The following is a 6,120-nucleotide window of genomic DNA, read 5'->3' as shown; positions in this document are numbered from 1 at the left end:
TACAGGTGCTGTTCCTTATTTTTACCATCACTGTCTACATGCCCAGTATTGTTCTATTACACACTGAGATGAATGAAAAACAACACCACTAGTCAATATCTGAAGATACAATTAGCATGTTTGCTCTTCTGTTGTAGAAGTCTCTACTAGTTATTTCTCACATTACCTGTATCCTTTTTTAATCACTACTGTGCTAGCAAGTTTTTTCTGTGATAGATTTTAAAATAATCAGAGATATTTGGTAGATTAGATTTCCCATTCACACCCACCATGTAGACTCCACTACATTTATCAATAAAAAGTGACTTGCCTTAGTCTAAATAACAGATTCCCTTTAGCAATGCTCCCAGTTAAGCCTCAGTTTTAACTACCCTGAGTGACTTGGTTTCATGAGCAAACTCTTATTTCACGATATGCCAGCAACGTAACACATCCCAAGCACAGACCCCTTAAAATCTTCTTCCAACTCATTTGCCTCCACCAGATATTAGAACTGACCAACTATTCTTAGGCCTTTGTCTTCCAAGCTAAAAAGAAAGTTTTAGAGACCTTTTCAACAGCTTTCTGCTTTAATGAAGGTATATCAAATATACACTTCCTAAATGCTACACAAACACCACATGCCTTTCTTCCACCCCCCTCCCAATTTCAAACAAGATCTATCAATTTAGAAGGCACAGCTCCTACCCATGGAAGTCATACAGGCTATTTGCTGCTACACAACATATTTCCATGTGTCCATTACTTTTATTTTCTTCCCTTTTCTACACTCTGAATACACAGAGCTTTCCACAATCCCTCCTCATGTCTCCCTTCCCTCCCCAGTAATCTTGATTCCTTTTATGACATACAACCTCCCAACCTGTCACTAGCAAATAAAAAAAATTCCACTGGCCCTTAGCTGAATCTCCCAGCCCCAACAGCATTAACAGCCACTAACTACACGTACTGTAACAGCATTTCAGGATCCCTGTAGGAAATTGTCAGAAGCCTTACACGCAAAACCTGTTGCAAGTAATCCTAATTTTTCCACTGTTCCAGGCTCACAATAGATGCAATTATGGGACTGACATCTCCTCCTTCCTCAACTGATGCCTAGGCCAAAAATTATCCCCAAAAATGAAGTCTGTAAAACTGCACTGTGAAAGCAAAATTTATGATAGAAAAATTGAGTAATTAATTAGTTACTTGTGCCACTGTCCTGCCTCCCCCTTGGTTTAAGCTATCCAAATACAGTTTTCTCAAAATCACACTTGTAAGTAGGTTTGGACACACAAAATGGCACAAAGCCCAACCACTTCTGCCACAGACGGTGCTGTTACACGGATCAGTGGTCCCGACAGGAAGCTGCTTAGCCAAGGATGGCAAAGCACTGCACATACAGCGCTCGTGCAACAGCTGCCTCACACCAACCCAGGTCGATAAGTAACCCTGCCCTTCTCACAGCTGACAGCTACCAAAGGAAACTGCTTCCCAGATACTTTCAGGAGGAGTTCAAGCTTCAAAGCTATTTACTCTCAGTACGAGTTTCTACACCCACAGACAGCACTAGGTCCATTCTCACACACCCCACAAACAGTACAAGCAAACTTCTGACTGAGAGGAGCGGTGCTGGTGACCACAGGGCAGAGTATGAGGGGTACTCAATACAGTTCCTTGGATTTACAGTCTAGTTTTAAGTGGGAAAGCAATGAGAAAACATAACCCTGAACAAGTTCTGTGAAAGCATTTTGGGGTAGGGGAGAAGTGCACCCTCACGCAGGTGTGTGCGTATGTGTGGTTTCTCTATTTCACAGGCATGAAAATCTGCTTAATTCCTCTAAGAAGAGATTAAAAAAACCCCTGAAAATGATCAACCCAAAGCATGGGAGTTCAGTTCACATTGCAAGTGCAGTGCAACATACCTTGACACAAAATCACAGGTCTCTTAATTTTACAGCCTAAGGAATGCAAATGCTTTGGCTTTGAGGTTTTTTATAAGCTATCCTACCTTGTTTTGGAGAAAAATATGTAAAAGTCAACTGATCCCAGCAAAAGCTATCGTGAGAAGTAGGGTTATTAATGATATAAGAAACCAATAACACTTGGCAAGCTAATTTAGCTATTATTGTTTAAATGTTTGCTGAGTTTGGGTTTAATAGCCTAAGTGTTTGCTAAGGGCTAACAGATTAACACGGTATCAAAATTTTCTACCAGAGGAACTGGAATAAAAAAAAGGCTGCCCATAGCACTTAAACCACGTAGTAGCATATAGAATTTGGAAATTGAAAATGAAGTGCTACACTGGACTATGATTCTATAAGCTATTCAAAATCCTGCCTAAAAATGGGAAAAAATATAACTCAAATCCAGTTGAGCAATAACAGCTTGATATTTAAGACAAAATGCCCTCCTTCCTTCTAGTTTGAAGAACTTTGACTAGGACATTAAAGAGCACAGACAAATATTGCTGTAACAGAACCTACAGGAGAAATAACTCAATTGTCTATAAAACAAAATGACCAGGAGTCACACAACAAGACATCACTGCCTTTGGATGGACTTTCTTGATAGATTCTCGGTAGAGTCTAATGCAAGAAACTCAGTGCCCTGGCACATTCCTCCTCTACTAACAGTCTGTTAAATAAAAATGTAGCATACATTTTTTATTTCCTCTTCTCTATCTCCAGAACCAGTGTATTTCAGATGATCAGGTGCCTCCCAGTATTAAGAAATCTAGAATTAGATTCTGTCTCACTTAGGAAGTTCTGTCCGTCACTAAAGAGGTAAAGGCTGCAAAGAGAATCTGTGAAAAGACCAGTGCCCAGTACTGCTCAAGTGTGTGTAGTTTTCTCTCATCTTTCATACACTGAGAAAATATCAGGAAGCTTTTCAGAGAATAGTCTGTAGTATATGTAACATCAAAGACACTGACTTGGGCGGTCTCTTGACCTGCCCATTTCAAGATGAAGCAGAAAGATAAGTTTTACAGTCAGAGCTGTGGCTGCTGCTAAGTCTGTGAAGACTTAACTGCAACACCGTGTCTGTTGGAGCTGCCAATTCATCCACTTTTTTGTTCCTCAGAATTTCAGAAAGGGTGTGGGGACAGGTCACACAAGCAAATAAGATGTGTGCTAACACTTAGCCGAAGAAGGGCTGGACTACAGAAAAAGTGCCTGTGTATCTTTCAGTCTATAATTGGGGATTTTCAATCCAATACGACTTTCTGTCTGCTTGCGACGATCTGAGAGAGGGAAAAGTTCCTTAACAAAGGGAAGGTAGTAATGGAAATTACATCCTTCTGCTTTCTCACCCAAAATCCACAAAACCTACAAGTGGGAAAGTAATAATGTGCGCAAGAGGAGAAAACAAAGTAAGAAAAACACAGACATTCTGGTAATGGAACAAAGACCTTGAAACAGACTTTTAGCTAGCTAAGTTAAAGCAAGTTTTTCTGCCTTTTGCTAAGTCCCTTTCTCGTAGGCAGGAGATCTGTTTAAAGCCTGCCTGCCACTATCAAAGCAGAACGACACGAGCAGAACTGAAGCGCTTGTGGCACTCCCCTCTTGCCAGTGACAGACAGGTCTGGGCTTGCTCCCAAGCTGTAGGCAGGCTCCAGCTCCATTGTAATGGATCTATAGACCATGGCCTGATGAAGAACATTAGACATTTGAGTTTCAGAGAGTTCAGCTCAGGGGTCATATCGAACAATAGAGCATCAAAAACAGTCACTGCTGGAGAGAGCCTGCATACACAATAGCAGTTTTTAAGAAGCACCATTCAGAAGACTGACTAATTACTAAAAATTAGAACTGTTACAGCAAGCACACCATAGCCTTCGAGCTTAAGTTGTCCCTATTTTCATCCTAATCGAGCACCTGAATCAACTTGACATAAAAAATCACAGGTCTAGAGGCAAGAACTGAATGCCTTTCTGAAATGCCTTACTAAACCCACACCTCATTTCACCAAGTCTACATACACTGGCAGTGTCTGCCAAGTGCAGCAAAGTAGAACTGAAAACACAGAATCTTCTCAGAGGGGTCAGACATTTTTCTCTCCTCCTACAAGTTTTCCCTCTACCAAGAGATCAACAGCTTTGAAATGATACTGACATTTAAAATGTGTTCATTAAGCAAAACCATGCAAGCTTAAATAGAGGACTCATTACCTCAGAGGCATTGTTTCAGCTCTTATTTTTACCTGTACTTGTTTTACCTGTGGCTAGAAATAATACAATCTTCATTATCAAGAAGATTAAGGTATTTTTAGCAGCACTTTCATGTTAAAAGGTTAGTACCTGCACAATCAAATGCAGGTTGTGCATTAGTTCAGTTCAAACTCTAATTTAAAAACAATCATGGAACAAAAAAAATAATACCAAAAATCTTGTAAGAAGCTGCCAGTCCTTTTCACTTCATAGAAAACAAAAAACGTTTTTCAAGCACTTTAAATTCTGGATTATTCTTTTCCTTTAAAGATCTGAGCAAAATTAAGCCACTGTTGGAGTTGTGTAAATATGGGTATTTACTATAAGGAAGAAAAAGAAATCCAACTTATTCACAATTTAAAACGTACAAATTTTAAACCTCATATTTTACATCTGGGCACTAATTTCTGTGTACATTTAGATGTGCATAAAACTATAATGAGACTATTATTTAATGCATTAAATAAAATGGTATATTGCACATCACTGCTGACACACACTTGGCTCTCCAAGGAGATTGTTTTCTTTACTACTGCAAGTAATACCTTCTATTGAATTTAATGAATGAAATGCCCAAAATTTATTCTTTCCCTGATTTTGTTAATCTTTCAGAACAACAGAGAGTAAGAGTCTAGAAGGAATATCACCAAAACCCCTGAAAGAATAGCAACATAATTTCATTTTTAGTTTCCACAAAATCCCATTAGCAACTGTCCACTTGAATCGAGAGCAGAGCCAGGCACTGAACACATGCACAAAAGCCCAATCAATTTGCTATTATACTTTTAATGTCTGCTAAACATACTCCCTGTAGACCTTAACTGAAGTAACCTTCCCTCAGGCAAAATTCAGCCCTAACAGATGGGCCTTATACCGTGCCCTCGAGGGTCAACAAGCAGCCCTTCAGTCTGATCAACAGGAGCTCATTTCAGGGTTAGAGCACCTCCACCGAGAGCGCCCAGCTCCCAGTGCCCAGATGTTCAGTTCAGGAGGTAACCAAAGGACCCAGCTGAATTCAGCTAACACCGAACGATCCTGACAGAGCCTATACGGAAAAGCCTCGTCTTGGAAAGCATCAAATTAAAAACAAACAGCAATTTCAGCAAACACACGCTGCAGGGTCGCTGAAACCAACACTACTGAACAGCCATCAAGCTGCACACTGCACTACTCCAAGTTTTGAGAACAGTTTCTTCTGAAATACACAGTGATAATCCAGCCACAAAACATCAAATCAGCAGATTGCCTCTGAAACCAAATGCTACAAACCTTACTGGAAGTAAGTAAACAGGCAAAGGATTAAAAAAAATCAAACCAAACACAAATACATAGCCTGCTAGTTTCTTTGCCTTTCACTGGTCAGTGAAATACTCTGTCATTTCCCCTTACAGTTGCAGCTACATTGGTCTAATCCATGAAGGAAGCTTAAGAAAGAAAACTGAATGTTACAGTCAGATAAAACAACCTCAGAATAAAGGGAACACTGTGAATGACAGTCAGTCACATTTCACAACAACTTCAAGGGTTAAAAGCTAGAAATCAACAGAAAGCTTTTATCACCTGGAAGACTAAATCACAACTAGGTACTAATCCCAAAAGAAAACAAACAGCACCAACTGCAATCATTCAATTACAAAGAGCAAGTCAAAACAGAAACATTGAAAGAAAAAAATAATGACATGCTTAGTGACATCCCCCAGCACCTCACTGTTTTCATTTCACTAGGAATACTTGAGAGTGAAAATAAAAACTTCACAATTTCCCCATTACTCCTATTATTTTCCAAGATAAGAGGTGGAAAACTGTGGTGTGCAGCTCTGGCCAGTGGACAAGTTCCACAACAGCTTTTCAACACCACCAAATTCAAATCAATTTGAGCTCACTACTTCCTAATGCAATCAAAGATCAAGCGAAGATAAATCCTCACAAAA

The sequence above is a fragment of the Corvus kubaryi genome, unplaced genomic scaffold, assembly GCF_017639235.1.
Source record: "Corvus kubaryi isolate FWS band 111438036 unplaced genomic scaffold, C.kubaryi_AGA036_p1.0 72, whole genome shotgun sequence".
NCBI lineage: Eukaryota > Metazoa > Chordata > Aves > Passeriformes > Corvidae > Corvus > Corvus kubaryi.
Note: the sequence above shows the minus strand (reverse complement) of the source record.